The following is a 20,220-nucleotide window of genomic DNA, read 5'->3' as shown; positions in this document are numbered from 1 at the left end:
TTAAGTTCATTCTCCAAAGTTGTCAGGAGTGCCGGTATTCTTAATCAAATGCATATCCATTGTCTGAGATTCAGGTAAAGAGAAGATTTCATTAAAGAATGAATTAAGCATCTCTCATAATAATATAAAAGTCCCTCAGAGAGCAGCTTGTGCATCCACCCCTCTTTGAAGCCATCATTGTCTTGACTAATTGATCATTTTCACTCTCCTGTGCTTTCAAAAAGCTTTGCACTTTCCTGTTGCGACTTAACAGATGATGCTTCAAGAACTTGGCAATATCCTCCCCTTCCAAGCCTGGACTTGGGGGGGGGGGGGTGGTGGTGGTGGTGGTGGTGGTGGTGGTGGTGGTGGTGGTGGTATGCTATACTTTCTATACCCTTGCAGTTACAGGCCATGTAGACTGGATCTGGCTTATGGTCTATGACCAGAAATTATATATGCCTCTTATAGGGTCAAAGTAATTAATTGCTAGTGAGAAAACTCCCAGCACTTTCCTTTCTACTGCAATGAATCCTTAAACAGTATGTTGAGATGACAATGGTATAAGTCACTGAAGTCCTCATCAGTTTGGGTCCCTGAATGACTATGTAAATCAAAAGACCTCTCCACCCCTCTCCATCTCTCCATCCATATACACACACACAATGATCCACAAAGCTTATGTAGTATAAGAAAGAAGTAAGGCTTAGGTATGTAATCCCAGAGATTTTTGTACTGTTTGCTACCACAGTGTATCCTACCATATATACCTTATTTCACAGCTCACATCTAAGTATATTATCATTACTTGTTTATGGTGTCTCTCTTAACTGAACTATACTTTATTCTTCTATAGTGGTTGATAATGTTTGAGAGTTTATACTCTTTAAATATTTTTGAGCATATTAATGAATGCCTGAAAAATTGAGGACATAATCTCCAACCTTTTCCACCATTATGAGAAAACTCATATGGATAGTAGGCAAGCCAAAGGAGCATTTCTGTGCTGAGCCACTTATATGTCTAATGACCTTGCAGGAAAATGCCATGATTAATTACAGATGCTCACACATTCGCACAGCAGGGTATCACAGATATCATCTAGTAAAATCCCAACATCATGAAGTTAGTGCCAGGTTGACAGGTTTTGTGTTATTTGTTTTTTAATTCAAACACAAAACCCTAAATACTTATGCTCAATTTTCACTGTCTGTCGGTTCCATAGACTAGTTCTCTACTCACTACTTTAAAGGAAGAAAAATTATCTATCATATCTTTGTATAGTCCTCTATTCTATAAGAAAGTTTACCCATAACCAAAAAAAGTACAACGTATAGACACCATTTCAACCAAAAGAAAGCATAATATCTTTTCACTGATAGCTATTATAACTAATAGCTATTACCTGAATTCCTCAGAAGGTAGCAAACCAACATGGATCTGCTTGATGGAGAATAGCCAATAATAGCACTAGTGCCAGATTCATTGCAGGCTTTAAGAAAATCATCAGTGTAAATTCACCCAAAATCACCTATATGTGAATATAGAAAAAGCATTATAATTTTGGTATGGAAATTCTATTAAATTTCATGCATTTAAAGTATGATAATACCCTATATTCAAAATAAGCCACTGCAAGTTCTTATATATCCATTGAATTATACTTACATATGTTTAAACACGATTTTAAATGTATTATAATTCTTTAAAAACTGGTAAAACTTTTTAGGGAAGTGTTTATAAAACTACAGATTGTTACCCATGAGTAGGTTGTTACATTAACTTAATTGGTCATAACAAGTATGTTTTAATAAATTTTAAAAAAGATAATTGGAAAATAATCAGGATACAACACCAGTAAGAAACATTCACAGAACTTTTGTGCATCTTGTGTGCATATGTGTTTATGTACTGAGTCTGGATATCATTCAAAAATATTAGAAAATATAGATTTAGTGGATTCATTCACTCGTTCAATAAACATTCTATAGAATGCTTTCTTCCTAATATCTGTCAGGTACTAGAGAATCAGAGATGATAAAAAATTTCATTGCAAAATCCTGAAAAGCTTGCATTTAGTAATCAGATATTAAAAATTCAAATACATTATATACACAAGGATATAAGTATAAATGTACTAAAACATAAGACAAATATTTAAGATAAAGAGCCTTGATTTCGTAGATAAGGAAAACATAGAGCATATCGTTTATTGAGCAGAATAGTCCATTATACTCTTGCTATGTTTACACATCGGTGATTTTGTGTGAATTTTGCAACGAAAACTCCATTTTCAAAATATGTTATAATCAGAGTATACTATCTATAGGAGTCTTAGGGGGAAAAAGAAGGCCATTTAAGATTGACGCTTTAATTATTGCTTCATTATTGCTGCAGCATATTGAGTGTTACTGCAGCCTCACACAAGATAATATGCCTGTGTAAGCACCTAGTTTACTATCATATAGTGACCTAGGTAGACTTTGGTTATTGAGTTCTTGAAACCAGGATATGAATCGAGAGAGAGGAAAAATAATTTCCGGTTAATGCTCTAAGACCTGTGTTGTCTAAATGATAATCGACACAAAATGATTTGTTTCATTATGTTTCAGTGTTTATTTACTTTTGTTTCAAAATCTAAATTAGAGTTTGGTAGGATATTATCAAATATATACTCGAAAGGAAATTACAGTGGGAAAAAATCATTACTGTGATAAAAAGCCATGATGTTCACTTAAATTCAGAGAAATAATAAAATTGGAGGTAGGTTGTGTGTTTAATGCCCTTAGAAATGAGGGCAAAAGGGGAAAGGTTATTAAGATTTAACAAAAGATATGCAATAAGTATTTATGGAATACATGCCATAAAAGAAAAGGAGTTACTCTTCTGAAGATGAAAATGGCGGATGAAAATATACACCTATATGACACCTGAGAATTCATTTTCAGTGTCAGGGTAGAAATATGTATGTATTCAATGACTGTACCATAAAAAATAATGTGAGTATATGAACACAGTCTGAAAACATATAATACAGAATTGAGACACCACATACTTGTACATTTAAATAATGTTCAGGTTATATTGTTTTGAAATTTTCCTTAATAATGTTTGTAGATTGTTTTTCATTAAAATATTGAAGCAGGGGTAAACTCATGAAACCAGTATTTGTACACTTCAGCTACATTTGCCTTTTGTCCATTCCATAATTACAGTGTCCCCCTTATCTATGGCCCCCAGTGGATGCCTGAAACTGTGGATATTGCCGAACCCTATATATACTTTTTTTTCCCCTATCCATACATACTTTTTCACTCAAGGTAAGCACTTTACAGCTTCTCTTTTGCATATCCAAATTGAGAGCATCACTACTCTTGTGCTTTGGGCCCATTATTAAGTAAAATAAGGGCAACTTGAACATAGGCACTGCAATACCACAACAGTCAATCTGGTAACCTAGAGGGGTATGAAGGGGGATGCGGGACAAATAGATGATTCATATCCCAGGCAAGAGGGAGCAGGATGGCGTGAGATTTCATCATGCTACTCAGAATGGCACACAATTTAAAACTTATGAGTTGTTTATTTCCGGAATGTTCCATTTAATATTTTTGGACTGTAGTTCATGATGGGAAACTGAAACCACAGAAAGCAAAACGATGATTAAAGGGGACTACTGTAGCCCAGACTTATTCCCACTGCAGACCTTCCACACTGGGGGTTTCCTCTAGCTACAATATTCTTCCCCTGATAGATACATAGCTGGCTGCTTCTCCTTTTATGCCTAAATTTACATATTTTTCGTTGACCAGAGTCCACAGGGCTACTATGTCTTATTTATTAGGCTGTTTTATTAATTTATAGCATTTCTTACTATTTAACATCATCTTAGGTTTCCGTCGTTGGTGTTGTTTTTAATTGTCTGTCTCCTCCCATTGAATGCAAGCTCCTTAAAAGCAAAGTACTTGTCTGCTATGCTTGTTTCTGTATTCCCAACATCCAAAACAGTGCCTGGTGTGTAATAGGCACATCATGGCACTTACTAAAGAAACACATTATTTCTAAATAATTCCCTTTCAGTTTGAGGTACAGCAAAGAGAAAATGTGCAGTTTTTGTGCAAATTTATTCTGTGGCATCTGTAGCAATACATATGTAGTTAGAGCAATTATGAAGTAAACTTTAAAACTCCTTGAAGTAACATCACTGACACAAAACTAACAAAAATATTAAGGACTGACATATACAAAGGTGGCCCAGGAAGTATCTTCAGCTGGCTACTCTCTGCTCTAGTGAGCTGAGAATCTAAACATCCTCAAGTCCTCTCTTCCCACTGCATTAAAAAAGAAAAAGCCAAAGCAATAAGGCAAGGACCCAACTAGAGCAAAATTACACTCAACTCAGTCCTCAGCCTCCGATATTCAGGCTTTTCATGCTGGTATAGTCATACTGCTTATTAAATTATTGAATATTTCCAAACCTGTTTGTAAACAGCCATTGCTTCAAGCCTTCTGAGGGCCACTTCTCTCCACATCCACAACTACTATGGGCCTTTCCCTAGAATTCCCTAGATCTTTCCCTGAACCATCAGTGAAGGGGTTAATGTCTGGGACACTAAGGGACCTGCTCCAGCATCAGAGCCAGCAAGCATCCTTTCTGGTGGGTCAATGCCCGTACCTTATCAGCTAGTAGGCATGTGTTGCTTTTGTCTGCTCTAAATCTAATCATTTCCTTCTTGCAACAGCAGAACTCTTTCTACATAGTTGAGTGATGCTATGTTCAACTCTCATATCCAGAGATTATACAAGGACTGGCTTACAAAAATGTCATATTTCATAGCCTGCAACATAGTGACGGGTCCATGGCAAATGACGTAAGTTGTTCCAATCAAGCTCATCCTGGAAATTTTTGGAAAAAAAGACCACTTTACATGGTTTCTTATACAATCCTATAGTCACTGGAAACATTCTTAACCACTATAAAGAAAAAAATGTGACTCTAAATAATGCAAAGAAAAGTAGGATGGGTGGTGGGACGTAGGTGGGGGTGGGAAATGATATGCCTGGTTCTGATCATATGGTTTGATTTCCCATTTCCGGCTATGACCAATGCAGGATATTCCTGAACTTTGTGCTAACCTGACCTCTAGAATCTCTTTTCTTTCTCAAACCATTTTGAGTTAGGTGGCATATTTATAATTGAAAGAATTCCTAACTGAAAAAAAAAAGGGGGGGCAAGGATGGTAGTCTCTGCTATTATTAACAGAGTCCCAGCATCTTGCAAATGTTATTACTTTCCCTTCCTGTTGAAATCAGACTTTTATAGTAAAATATATTATTGAAGCTCCCCATGTTAGAGTAGGTATTAATACCCAGGTCTATAAGACTTCAAGTTTCATGCTTTGATCATATTGCCATGATGGTCATTAAGTTAAACTATGAAATGGATAAAGTTTGCTTATGACACGTCAATATCTTTAGGTCACTTCTAACACTTTGCTGCCATCTGTTCCTCTTCTGCCAGTGAGGAGCTAAATAGTTATACGATTAATTATGGCTGAGTATTGGCTTTGTAAATATAGACTGTCTGGATTTGAATCCACATCCTGCTACATAGTAGTTATATAGTTGTGTGACAATTCCCTCATTTAAAAATTGCAACTCACACATTTTAGAATGGCTATTATCAACAAAGACAAGTAATAACAAGTGTTGGAGAGGTTGTGGAGAAAATGGAACCCTCATACACTGCTGGTGGAAATGTAAATTGGTACAGCTAGTATAGAAAACAATATGGAGTTTACTCAAAAAATTAAGAATAAAATTATTATATGACGCAGCAATCCCTCTTCTGGGAATCTACTCCCCAAATATGAAAACTTTTATCCATAAAGATATTTGTATTCTGATGTTCATTGTAGCTTTATTTACGTTGGCCAAGACACAGAAACAACCAAAGTGCCCTTCGATAGATGATTGGATAAAGAAGATGTGATACATATATACAATGGAATATTACTCAGCCATAAGAAAAGATGAAATACTTCCACTTGCGACAACATGGATGGATGTCGAGATTATTATACTAAGCGAAATAAATCAGACAAAACAAGTGGAGAACCATATGACTTCACTCGTATGTGGCATATAAAACTGAACATAACAAATGAGCAAGACAAACAAAAACTCATAGATACAGACAACAGTTTAATAGTTACCAGAGGGTAAGGGGGGATGGAGGGTGGTAGAAGAGGGTAAAAGGGGTCAAATACATGCTGATGGAAGGAGAACTGATTGTGGGTGGTGAACACACAATACAATATATAGATGATGTATTATAGAAATGTATATTTGAAACCTATATAATTTTACTAACTTAGGTCAATTTAATAAATTTAATAAAGATAAAAAATATAAATTAGCACCAATATTATATGGTTATTGGGAATATTAATGGAATGAAGCAAGCATGAAAAGTATACAGGAAAATGCCTGAGATGTAGTAAGAACATAATATGATTACCCTGTGTTTGTCCAAAAATCCCCATAATGACCTATTCTATGTTCTAATTAATCTTGCATTCTTTCTATAGGCCTTTCCCAATTAAAACTTGTTTCCTTGTATCAGATCAGCTAGAAAGTCAATTATGTTAATCCATGTTGCAATGTGTATGGCTCTTGGCAGTCACTCACAATTGTGTTTCAGTCCTAACACAAAGAATTGCCAATTGATGGACTTCACACATTATGGGTGAGTAATTATTGGGGCTTGGCTATATCTCCTGCTTAGCCCTTTCTCCCTTAGAATGGAAGAGAAAAAGCATCAAGAGACTCAACAACTTCCATTAATGTTAGGTTCAGAAAAAAGTGAGAAGTTATGTGTGTGAGTACCCATGAGAAAAATGAGAGATTCCATTGGAGAATTTGTGGTAAAGCTCCAAAACACATTATTTCAATTGCATCTTTGTGTACTCAAGGAAGTAGCTTAGGACTACATAGTTTACAAATAAGGAAATCAATGAGAAGACATTCAATATCACAGTGATATGTGATATAGCAATGACTGAAGGTCAACTGAGCCTAGTGACTCAAGCTTAGTGACTTCTCTTATAGATGAGAAAACTGTTCTGTGAACAATTTAAAAAAGACAAATATAATTTATTTCAAAGTTAGAGTAAAAGAAGTAATGACAGTATATTAAAATGTTCTTATCTTTTCAATGAGAAGAATAAAGACTATATATCCGATATTCAGTGATGATGTTAGATTTTTGTTTTTATTTTTGGTGAGAAATAGCTAACTAGTTTTTTATATACTGAGAGAATTAAAAGATATACTTCTTTTCCTTTATTAAATGCTGAGGCACTATGATTCTGTAGGTGAAAGTTATAAAAGGCTTCATGAGTGTCTAGTTGCAGGCAGGTAACTTAACTGCTGAATCTCCTTTATTTCATCTATAAAATGGAGACTGTTTATCAAAATCAAATAAGGCAATATAATTTTAAAAATACAGTGCTATACAACTGTCATGAGAACAATGATTTAATTATCATTGGATGAGTGAAATGGAAAAAAAAAAGAAAGGTGCCTCATAATACATGCCAACTTATTTGTCTTTTTATTTTTGATCTTTTAAACATTATTGTTCTTTCTCTCTGCAATCGGGTTTGTTCCAGAAATTACCAGTAGGCCAGTCTTTACATTTAAGAACTTAAACATTCAAATCATGGCAATTCCATTTAAATATGCTACTTACATAAACAAATCGAGAGTCTGCTCCCTTATTTATCTATACATGTGCTTTATGAAGCTAACCCAAAATGCACAAAAAAACCTAAGAATTAAATTTCTTGGTTGTTGACAAAATAATAATAATAATCCAGCTGGTAGAGAGAGATTAGTAGTACAGGGTCTAGAGTATCAAGCTCCCAGTTAATGGTTCTATAGGAAAATAATTCATTAAGATATATAAAAAAAAGAAAGGAAAAAAGAAAGAATGAATAAGGAGAGGGTAGGAAAGGAAGAAAATGAGAAAGGATGAAAATTCAAGGAAGAGAAGGGAATGCAAGAAAATTACTGTATTACTCTTTTATCTGGAGAGGTGAACAAATCTCTTTTACTCCAGCAGTGAGTAGTAATATGCTTCAATATGTGCAAGTCTGAAAGTTCAGAAGTCAAGAGAAGTAAATCTGTTGCTATGTATTCAATATATAAATGATGAAACAGATTCTCAAAGGCATAATGGAAATAAAGCCTACTCCACGTTTTCCTGAAGTAGTCGACTCTCGCCTATCAATATTCATTTTGTGGTATGTAAGAGTGTGTCTTTGATTCTCCCCCCCCAAAAAAAAAAAATTGAAAACGTATATATCAAGTACTTTTTGTTTTTTGGGTGCACCCTCACCTCCCCCCCACACACACACTATTTAACAGCAGGGCAGTTTGGGTTAATCTAGAAGTATGTTGGCTTTTTGTTGAAATGTCACTTCCTTGAATTACTAAACTCAGATGTATTTCAAGGTGATTGCTTGGCTTTTTAAATTTAACAGTTATAATAAAACCACTAAAAATAGATACATTACTTGTAACATCATGTTGTTAACTAAGGTTTTAACAGAAGAATTTCCTGAACACAGACAGACAAAACGCAAGCACTGTTAGGCATATAACGGTCTGATATATATATATATTTAAATATAAAATCTGTGGCCATGGATTCTGGACATTGATTAAAATAGGATGGTGACGTTATTCTATTTATAGAAGAGATTCTGGTGCTCTAGAAATATTCTCTAATGCCCACTGGTTCACTTTATGCATTCCTCAAATCTGATGAAAATGCTAGGGATTAGGCAGAAAGCCAGCCTTGTAAACCAGAATCTGGCAGGCATTCCAAGTCAGAAACAGATTCAGTGCTTTGCTACCTTGTCTTTCTCCTAAGAAATTGTGTCAACTTTTCCTTTTAGTAATCTCGCTAACTCAAAGCCTGATTGCTTAGAGGAGCTCAGCTAGGCCTTAGTAACCTGTTACATCACTGGCCTTGTTTCAAAGATCATTGAGTCATTTTTCTAAAAAACATTTGTTATTTTTTTCCTTGTAAGCAATTTGCATATGTCATAGGTGGTGAATAAGGACCTATCCATTGTTTGTAGTGCATAGAATAGTGGGGAGCAGTATATCATGAGGAAAAAAATACACTCAATTGGCTTCTCAAGGAGAGTTCAAAGAATTCGAAAATGACTTTAGTGAGTGTAGCCTGCTGCTGTGATGCTATGTTGTTGTTTATATTTACATAACTCTCACATAAAATTATGTTTGCAAATAGATTAGTAATCCATCCTAAAACTACCTCATGCGATGTTTCACAATAATATCCAGAGATTCCTTAGAAAAATAAACTGGTTCTCAATATCTGTGATTATGAGGATGCGGTATGTGAATGTTTAAGAGTCTTCATAACAAGACACAGATGGAATTGGGAAGTACTAAAGCCAACCCAAGGATTTGGAATTCTTTTTAACAATTGTTTCATAAGGGGGAAGAGAGGTGGTAGATGAGGGTAAAGGGGATCAAATATACGGTGATGGAAGGAGAACTGACTCTGGGTGGTGAACACACAATGTGATTTACAGATGATGTAATATAGAATTGTACACCTGAAATCTATGTAACTTTACTAACAAGTGTCACCTCAATAAGCTTTAATTAAAAAACAAAAAACAAAAACAATTGTTTCAGTTTTATCCACTGTTGTAAATTAGTAAAAAAAAGTTACACTGATTCATGGTTTAACAACCTCATCTTTGCTTGAATCACTGGTGAGTAATCAAAAGAAACTCCATGAAAGAAAGGCTATTTTATCAATTATCCTAAAACCTATATAAGATGCAGCATCACATTTTATATAAATATTAATACTAAGGTTGATATAGCTGTGTATCTTTTGCCTGACTATTTTCTTGTGCTTTTGCCTTCCTGATGATGAAAATATCAACGTAGCAATTAGTAAATCCAATTATCTGTTTCCAAGCTAGAGTGAGGCCTGGGGTGACAAGTAAGGAGGCTAGTCCAGAAAGGAAATGGGCCTCAGGTCAAAACAAGAGGCTGTCCCCTGGAGGCCACACCCAGGCAACTCTCACCAGAGGTGCCTTGTGGGTTTGCCTGATTTCCCCTCTGTTCCCATGCGAATTTAAAGATGGTTATACTCCTGGAAGGTGTGGGAGGAGGACAAGAGTTAAGCTCTCATTTAAGCAATTGCAGGATAAGAATGTTTAAAAAAAAGAATATATCACATTTAAATAACCCTTTGATTCTGTTTGTGTTTTAGTGCCTATGTGCATTTCATCTTTGATTAACTAGTTGAATTATTTAGAAAGAAAAAGAAAACATTTATCTATTGCAGGAAACAGCAAGCAACTCTTTTTACTTACATAATACCCTTTGGCAAAAATAATAGTTAATGATATGAACTCTAAGCCCATTAGAATTATAAGCAAAGCTACATTTCACAAATAGAGAAACAAGTTCACTGGGATCAAGTAAGACCATGTTTCAGTACCATACCTGGATTTGATTAACTGGATATTTCAACCAAAAAGTGATTCTCGATGGAGGCACTTAGCTAAATGTCTTATTCACAGTATTTGCAGTTGCTGTAGCATGGTTGTAATTTGGTATGTGCAATGAAATGTTATCTAACAGAGCTGTTAGGAAATTATGTCTTAACCAAAAAGTTTCACCAGATTCTTATACTAGCTGAAAAAACAGACCTTCTCACTCTACATGGAAATTTTCCAGCTCCCATTTGGTATAAGCAACTAAGGAGTAGAAGCATTTATTATCCTCATCTGCTTTATAATTTTCCAGAGCTGTTTAATAAAATAGACTCGCCATGTGTAATATTAATATGTTCAACATACTACATGTGAGACCTATATAGGAATGGCCAGTATTTTGTTCTTTGTACCTCCATCATAGCATTAACCAAAGAAGATCAACTTTGACTTCCTCTCACTTACATTACTGGTAAATTATGGAAACTAGGGTGCCACATCCCTTCCAAGAATTGAGTGTATTTGTAGAGACAAAACAAACCCAAGGAGCATCAAAACTAGTTCTAAACAGTTAGAACCTGTGGTTTGACTAATATTAAAATTATGAAAATTGCATAAATTAAAAAACAACTGCTTTGCATTTTTCAAAGATGTGGCAGCAAATTCATTTCTAGCACTATCATAAATGTGCTATTTTTATTCTACATTGGTTTTGATTTGTTTTAGAACTCAAATATTGTTTTGAAATTAAGGAAAGGGATAGTTTAAAAGGAGGCTTCTTTGCAATAGGACCTCTAAAATTATGCTTAAAAGTACAGAAATTGTATCCCTGGTACTTACTCTTCCTACAATATAGAAATATTTCTCATTGCACACTTTAAAAGTTGTTTTATTTTTTAAATAAAACATTGAGGGTTAGAGTTTTATTCCTATATACAGGAAAGGACAGCATGTTGTCTTACTTGCAATAGACAGCATGAATGTATTTGCAATATATTTAAAAATATGTTTATTTTTCTATTACTAACACATATGAGTAGAACAACATTCATATGTCCTGCTGCCAGTTTATCTTATAATCAATATAAAAATAGCTCTTCAAGGCCTCTCTTAAAATTACAGAGAAGCTGACGGAAAATTGTTGTTTTCTTCATATTGGAAAGATTAAACTTTATTTTAAAAAATGGCCACACTTAATGGAAAGATTTGAATCAGGTTTACAAAAATATTATGAAAAAAATATTGATCATTCCTAGAGGAATTATTAGAGATACCAATCCACACCCCTTACCAAAAAGAAAAAACAATGATAATCGTATCATTCAATTATGTAAACTATTAAGAACAAGTATATCTTTACCCAAACTTTGAAAGAAACACTTGATAAAAGCCTTAAAAAGACAGAAACTTTATCACCCTGTTATGTCCACATCATGTAAAAATAGGATTTCATCTTATTTGTTACCTCTACATAGAAGTGCATTTTCTGGTACTGAGAAATTTTTTTCATCCATGATTCATATAAAAATCACTTCTTCCCAAAGCCACAGAAGGGCTGTTCAAAGTGAAAGAACTAGACCCCTATTAATTTTGCCTCTGGGTATTCCTAGCCTTTCAACCAAAAAGCCATTAAAAGCATCCACAACATAATGTCATTTTTCTTTGAATGGTACTTTTAGAAGGAGTACTCCCTAGTTTCAGAAGATTATATGTTATTTTCCATTAGTTTCTAATCCTTTCAGAAAATTTTCATAATTTTAATATACATAAATATATGTACACACATATGCATATATATCCTTGAATACTAGTTGAAAAAAATTATTTATTTAGACTTCCACATCCCTTTTTAAATACTTTGGTCAATTTTAATGGAAAACAAACTCAGCTAGAAAGCTTCTCTTCTATTGTAGAATTTTGATACAGATATATTTATAACAGGAAAATCATTTAAAACAATTTAAATCACAAGTAGATTAGATATTTAATTTTAGAAAGCATTACTTTTTTTTAGCAAAACATTTGCAAGACCCACAGCTACATAATGCAATGGCATAAAGCCTAACTTTAGTCTTGGTTTTCTAAAATATTAGACAAAATTTGCTCTATTATGTAATCAAACTGTTTTATTTTTGCTTTCTCTCCCCCAAATTATTTAATCACTTCCATTAGGGAAAGAAATATTATGTTCCAATTTGGAATTAATGACATCTCTTCCTGGTCATTGCACAAACTGGAAACCGTAACAGCTATAAGTATTACAGGCTAATATAAATGTCTGTCTTAAGTGTGAGTTCTTTAAGATTAGATAGCTCCAAAAACCTGCTTTGGGGATTCGCTCTAAATTGATTAAAATACTGACCTCAAAAGAGATGAATTGATAGTATGTCCATGTATCATTAGGTTAACGGTAAGTTCAAATTACATTTCTAACACATCTCGTGTTTTATTTATTAATCTTCCAGTTCATTTTGCAAATATAATGAAGAGAAGCTACTATATTCTACTTTTATTTTAAGTTAGCACCAAGTCTAATATGCAAATCCTGTAATCTAAATATCATGTTATCACATTTTGTATTTCTTGATTAGAACTATCTGATAATTTGACCAGAGAAAATAACTAATACTCTCCATTATGAAATGGAGTTTAAAACTACTCTGCAACAACTCTCCATTATGTAGTATTTCATGGAATTAGTATGTTAGGATTTGTCCTGTATTTTAGCAACCTTTAGTACTGATAAAAATATGTTAAAGTCTAATTGCCATATTTGTCCTGAAACTGTAATAAGATTTACAAAGCTATTCTTTTAAATGGAGAAAAGATGAAGATTGTATGAAATTGTTATACCAGAACATTCTGTGTGATGACAGTAATAAAGTCTCTTCTCAAGCCACTCACTATTGGAACTACTGGAATTAGTTCTGACTTCTAGTATATATACAGACTTAATTTTTCAGAAGTATGTGAAAAACTAAATACATACATATCTTTTACATGTCATTGCTGTAATTAACATTTGTAAAGAGTCATGAAAATAAATGTCACAAACCAAGAAGCCTAAACTTTTACGTTTCCTAAGACAGTGGAGAAATACGCAAACAAAATCTTATTTTGCTCACATGGAACACGCTTGATTTCCTTTTTGTACATCTTTTCATGTCTAAACTTGTTAATTCAGTTGTATACACATGAGGCAATTAAGCAATTGTCCTTTTGTCCTTGGAACCAAAAGGTGGCACCTCTAAAAATTAGAGTTAGCTGTCAACAAAGACACTACATTAAAAAGGAAAAAGAAAAAAGAACATTTAAATGTCAAAGCTCTAGAAAGATCTTGTTTTTTTGTGATTCTCGGTAATTCTACTTAGAAGAAATAAGTGCATCAAATGGAAAATGGTTGAGAAAATAATATTCATTACATTGATGGCAAATGAAACTAGCTCTTCTCTAAGTTGGTGTATAAAACTTATGTGCTAGGATATATGGTGAAAAAATACTTTCTGGGGTGCATAGATTAGGGAGGAAGATTAGGAAGAGTTGAGAAAGAAGATTCCCTTTTCTCTTCCCAAGTGGACATGTAGAAAAAAATGTAAGAGTTGGCATTTCCCCTGGTAAATCAAAGGAAAAGACTTATCTGGACATACTAGCATCTTCCAGCTTCCCTGCACTCATGTAGAACCCACTTGGAATGCTTCCCCATTAGATTCAACTAGGCACTTCTCTCTACTTCCTCCCATCTGACAGTAATCACTTAGATATCTCTGATGCATAATAGGAAAGGAAAGCTCATATCATTGATGATGGAATTGGAAATTGCTGCAGCTGCCGTCAAGGCTCTGTCCCACAAGTATTTTGTACTTGACCTATTATGCAGTCAGTCAGGGCACATAGTTGTTTTGCTATCTTTCTCTTTCTTGAGAACAAAAACATTTCCCCTTTAAGATTTTTAAAATTTAAGGTTATCTTCCTGCCATTACTTTCTAAACTTTGTTCCAGAACAAAAGAATTATTGGCTAACTGAGCTTCCATATGCCTTCTAAATAAAGCATGTAAACATGATGTTTATACAGTTTCAATCTATTAAATATTCTTATTAAAGGAAAACAAGGCAAGACGTGAATTTGATATCCAGGCGATAAAATGCAAATAGATAGTAGAAAGGTAGAATGAAATGACAATGTGTACACAAAAGTAGCTTTAGCACAAAAGTTAAATGGTTGCTGTATTTCACCAAAGGGTTAATATTACAGAAAGTGAAAATCAACATGTACGCAAAGCTAACTAAATTATCTTTCTTAAAGTAGAAATCCAAGCCTCCTCATAATACTGGTGTCACTTACAAATGTTTGAAACTTTACACTTTTTTTTTTGCCCCCCAACATAAAGGCCATACCAGAGAACCTCAGGAAAGTAATCTGTTTTTAATTTTTTTCTTTACTCGAGAAACACCTCAAAGTTCAGATATTACCAATGAAGGTCAATACCAAATAGTCAGCCCCACAGGACAGATGGACACAGGAAAAGTCAGATGGTTGACACTTAAAAACAACAGCAGTTAAGCAGTTGAATGTGGGTTGGACCAGTGGTTTATTTTTGTTCCATTGGAACGAATCGAGTGAGAGACATAGCCTCTTGCAAGGAGATGAAGTCAAACTTGATGCTTCCCCTCTCTGACAGCCCAGGCTGGATGGCTTATCTACTTGCTTCTTTTGGTTCAACTGCTTTCTGTACTCTAATTTTCACAGCGGTTGTATTCTACCTTGTTTTTCTTCTCCCCCGGGCAAAAAGAATTCTTTCTTCCTTCACCACCCCGTTCTTTCCTCTGAGAAAAGGCAATCCTCTCCAGGAGGAGAAAGAAACCCTGTGCGTGCTTAGGATGGAAGAAGGGTGGAGATGAAAGAGATTGAGGAAGGTGTGGAGGGAGGTGAGAGATTGAGACTGGAGTGGTGGATAGAGGAGGGAGAATGAGGGAAAGAAAGACGGAGCAAGAAGATGGGGGATGCCCACCATCAACTCCAGGGTCTAAATCACCGGCACTGTGCAAAGTGCTTTTCCAGGAGATGCACATGTGGTCTGATTATATTTCTCACAATAGGCCACCCGGGGCTCCCTCCCCAGGTCTCAGCCTCCCACCACCAAAACCCATGTGTACCGAGAACACAATCTTGCAGACAGATTCAAACAAATAGGCACCACCTAGGTGGCCGCGCCGCCAGTCCCGCGGTCTTACCTGGAGGGAAGACTAGGAGGTGCTGCTGGTCTCTGTCCCCGCTGCTTTCCCCGGCGGACCCGTGCAAGGCACACACGTCTGCTCGCTGCCTCTGTTCTTGGAGGGGCAGCCTGTAACACAAAAGGGGTGTGTGGGTGTGGGTGTGTGGGAGGTTTCCAGGGCCACCAGCTGGTCCCAGCTGGCCGCCCCCACCCTACACACACCCCTTCGGGGCGCTGAGCCCCCCTCTCCGCTGAGGACCACCCTGGGGGGTTTGCCCGGTGCAGCCTCAAGTTGCTGTCTCTGCTAAGTAGTGCTGCTGCCGCCGCTGCAGGAGGAAGTGGAAAGACACTGGGGGCAGCACTCGGTCTAGAGCATCCCCACACTGCAGCTTCTCCAGGAATCCCTCCAGTGAGGAGGCTGCCGCCCATCAGCTCCCAGCCCCGGCCACCTGATTGGTTCCACCTCCGGTACGCTCTGCCGAGGAGCCAATCCAGGCTCACTAATAATAGGTGGATCCGCTCAGCCAAGATCGCCCTTCCCAGTTCTGTTAGTGTCTCTCCATCCCCACAGCGGACAGGGACCTGAAGAGGGGGTTGGGGGAGGGCTAATGGGAGGGGAGTGAACTAGGAGGGGACAGAGCCCGAGGAGACGCAATCGAGGGCATCCGATATACCCTTTGGGTAGGAGCAGGGATGCCCCGAAACCTGTTCGGAAAGCCCTATGCACGGGAGGAGACAGCATAATACAAAGCTTTTTTTCTTCTTTTTTTTTAACTTTCAATCAAAACCTGCCCTGAAACTGAGCATGCCCAGACTGCAACAGTGCCCTAGGAGTTCCGATGTGTGTGGGTTCGCAAGCTGTGGGGTTTTGAAAAGGTGGGAAAGGGGAAGGAGAGGCAGAAGTTTGTCTTTGGTCCTTTGACCCGACGGAGTTGTGAAAGCAGAGCAGGACTGGGTATGAAAGGATTCCGCACGAGTGCCCACAAACGGAGCCACCGGGAGGTGGCCCCCTGGGCTGCTGGAGGTTAATGATATTATTTGGTCGGGATTCCGGGCGTGGAAGCCGGAGTGGAATAACCTGAGCGTTGCTCGATGCCCGGAGACTTATCGCGAGGGGTACTGTGGACCAGAGACGCTGAGGCAGCTCGGTCTCACAGGTGGGGCCGGGAGCGCGACTCCACCCAGCAGCGGAAGCTGCGAGGCAGTGGAGAGTACACTGGAGTTTCCACTGCAGTGACCAATAAGTTTGTAGACTTGGGTCAAGTACGACGTTGTTGGGGATTGTTTCTGCCAGCCTCTTCCCACCATCTCTCTCCACCCTTTGCCAGCACAGTGACGACTAAAGCGTGGGTTCCCTCCCTCCTTCCTCTCTTTACCCTCACTGATTCTGCTCGGAAGTAAGAAGCTTTTCTCTTCCGAGAGCTGTGCTGACCTGATTGTCTCTAAGCTCTAAGGCAGTTTATAGCTTGGTAATACTGACAGATACCAAACTGGGAGGTTCAGCGAGTGGGGGAAGGGACAAAGAGCAAGGCAAGGGGCGGGAACAGACCCAAGCTCCAGGTAGGAGCAAGTCCAGTCTCTGCTCCACAGGTGAAAGCCTTTTAAAACGCAAAGAAATATTTCCCTTTCCCTCTCACTGACCTTATCTGATGGTCTTTGAACCTCTGATTTGTTTTGCTTAGAAAATCCTAGCAGTTTGTGTACACTTGATCAATAGCTACAACTGAGAACTCTCTTAATTGGGTTCTTTTATTTTACTGAGAAGATTATCATGGCATCTCAGGTAAGGAAATAAATAGCTATCTCAATTCCCCAAATCCATCCACTATGAACTGGAGTTTCATTAACATTGGTTTGCAAAGGTAACTGTAGCAAGAATTCAATTAACAGTAACACATTTCTTCAAGTTTTAATTAAACCTCTCCTATTTATGTAATGTTTAAGATTAAAATCCTTATTCTCAGTACAGGAGAAAAGATGACAACCTTGATGTAAACGAATTCCTTTAATGACAAGTAATTGTGTATTTGAAAAAAATAGTAACTTTATGTAAATATGTATCTTCCATTATCTTATTTTAGAATAGTTTCATAGTTGGAGAAAGGAGATAATAGACATTAGTTTAAAATCAATTTTAAGTACTTGATGAAGAAAAAGGAGGAGGGGAGGAGAAGGAGAAAAAGAAGAATCAACTACCTCTCTAATATTGTTTTCTAGTAAATGTCTTTGTATGAGAGAATTAGTATAATATCCACCTAATAGACATCTTTAGTCGAAATATACTCCTAGCACACTCCCTAGATTCCAATAATTAAAAACTGCATGTTTTAATTATAACTGCACCCAGTAGCTACATGTAGAAACAAATAAGCTTATTTTAGACAAAATGAGTAAGTAGAATATGAGTCGAGATTAGTTATCTCTGTTCCACACTCTTATCTTATCATCAGTATTTTAGCCAATTTCTCTTCCTGTCTACTTCACCTCCTACCCAACAATCACTCTCCCTCAGTGGTCAGGATCCTAGACAGTGAGATTGTGTTAGATGCTTGTATGCCAAAGGTCCTTGAGGCAGACTGTTGGATAACAAGAAATGGGGTTTACATGTATGTTGTAATTAATTTTAGAATAACATTTTTGTTCATGAATATTAAAACTTTACTTACACAGTGGATGTAGATACACTTTAGTTTTTGCAAGACTAAGATTTTTATTCTGTCTCCTGTGTGCTCCCCAAGTTCAAGGAATGGGCTAAATAGCCCCACATGATACTAACTGGGTTGACATATCGTACTTTTCTGTTGCAGAGAGTACATATCGTCTCTTTCCCTTTATAGCAGACACATCTTAATTAAAAGACAGATCAGGTCAATTGTCTTTTTTTCTCTTTATCCCATTTCTCAGGTACTTTTTAATCTAGAATCTCTGTATCTTATGCTATGGAGATTTAACTGATTCCCTGGTTGTGTATTTTTTTAAAAAATTATTTGCTATTTCTAGAACTGATTTAATCTATTTTGTTTAATGTTTTGTTTCCTCATTTTTGCCTAAAATCCCCACTTTTGTTAGCTTTCCTTCACAGTTTTGCTTTGATTGAGATCCCATTGTCATCATTTTCTTTATTCCTTTTTCAATGGCTTCATCTATTTACAACTTTAATGTTCCCTTTGCCATCTATTTTAGGCTACAGGATCAGAATAGAAACTAAATTGGATTGGGGCACTGAGGAGAAAAGTGTGTCTTATGGCAAGAGTGGGAATTAGAGACTCTAGAAACAAGAAATTCATTAAGTGTAAACTTAGGCAATGTTTTCTGTAGACTACAGAAAGAATACGTGAGAGGTACCAAGAAAATACTCCATGTTGGTGGAAAGGCTTGTATATCCTAGTCAATCAGTGGTACTAAAGAGTTCCATTTAATCAAGACTCTCATGTATCATTAAACTTTATATCTTTAATAACCACCCTAGTTTTCTGGTGAAATCTATTCATAAGTGTCATTACCTAGTGTTGTGAAAGAAATAACAAACTTTTCTAAATTTTACCTATTGTTATATATTGTTTACCTATTGTGTGTGTATATACATACATACATACATATATATTATTATTATTCTTTTTATTTTATATATACATTTTCTGCCATTGCCCTTCAAGATCCAGGCTTTTTTGTTTTATTGTTTCCAGGACAGACAGAGGATTGATTAAAAGCTTATTTTCTGGGGCAAGAATTTGGATAGAACTCCAGCTTCAAGACTAATTGTTTATGTGATCTTGAAAAATATATAAGACCCCTCCAAGCCGGTTTCCTCATCTATAATAAGTACAAAATAACATGTACAATATATTCTGAGGTTTTTTTGTAAAGATTAAGTAAAGCTGTGCATAAGTGCTAGTTCCAAGCACAAAGCAAGGACTTAATGATATTAACCATTATTATTATTTTATCATTATCATTGCTGCTGCTACTGCTACTTATTTTTTTCATATTTCTGGGAGATTGGATTTCCTCCTATCCTCTAATCCATTTAAGCCTATAGTGAGGTATATTCACAATATCCTCTTCACCTGTGATCATTGAAGTTAGAAGAGAGTTATTAATCCATGTTATAAGAACTAGTTTGTACGTAAAATGTCAGCAGTCATCTATTTTGCATGTCTTGGTCTTAGACTATAATCTTCTAGGACATGAATAATTTGATTTTTAGAGAATTTGTATTTAAATACTGTTGTTTATTAAAAGTTTCTATTACTTTTTAAAATTAAGAAAATTCTAATTCTAGAGGTAAAAAAGTCATGAACACCTATGTTTTTTGTTTTCTAGCAAAAAAGATGGAGCCATCCATTTTGGTTACCCTTCCATTTCTTTCTCTCGGGATCATTTGGTCTGGCAGTACTGCTAATCATTTTATAGCCAACTCATAAGGAAAACACATCAGGGCTCTCTGTATCAGAATTAGATAAAAAGAAATTAACCA

General features: G+C 36.1%; 1 protein-coding gene across 3 annotated transcripts in view; it reads right to left on the bottom strand.

Annotated features, from left to right (window-relative positions):
• Nucleotides 1–16,150, bottom strand: part of SYT1 (synaptotagmin 1) — a 510,235-nt gene extending 494,085 nt beyond the window's left edge. Inside the window, exon 1 of one of the 3 annotated variants that reach the window (XM_074325375.2) lies at nt 15,763–16,150. The gene's annotated coding sequence lies outside the window, so the exon portion shown is untranslated. The remainder of the gene's footprint in view (nt 1–15,762) is intronic. The other 2 variants (XM_074325377.2, XM_074325376.2) reach the window with 2 other exon arrangements.
• Between the last annotated feature and the right edge of the window lie 4,070 nt (nt 16,151–20,220).

The sequence above is a fragment of the Rhinolophus sinicus genome, chromosome 1, assembly GCF_057876585.1.
Source record: "Rhinolophus sinicus isolate RSI-liver-muscle chromosome 1, RSI-T2T, whole genome shotgun sequence".
In the NCBI taxonomy this organism is placed as follows: Eukaryota; Metazoa; Chordata; class Mammalia; order Chiroptera; family Rhinolophidae; genus Rhinolophus; species Rhinolophus sinicus.
This window is presented reverse-complemented; position numbering and strand designations above follow the sequence as displayed.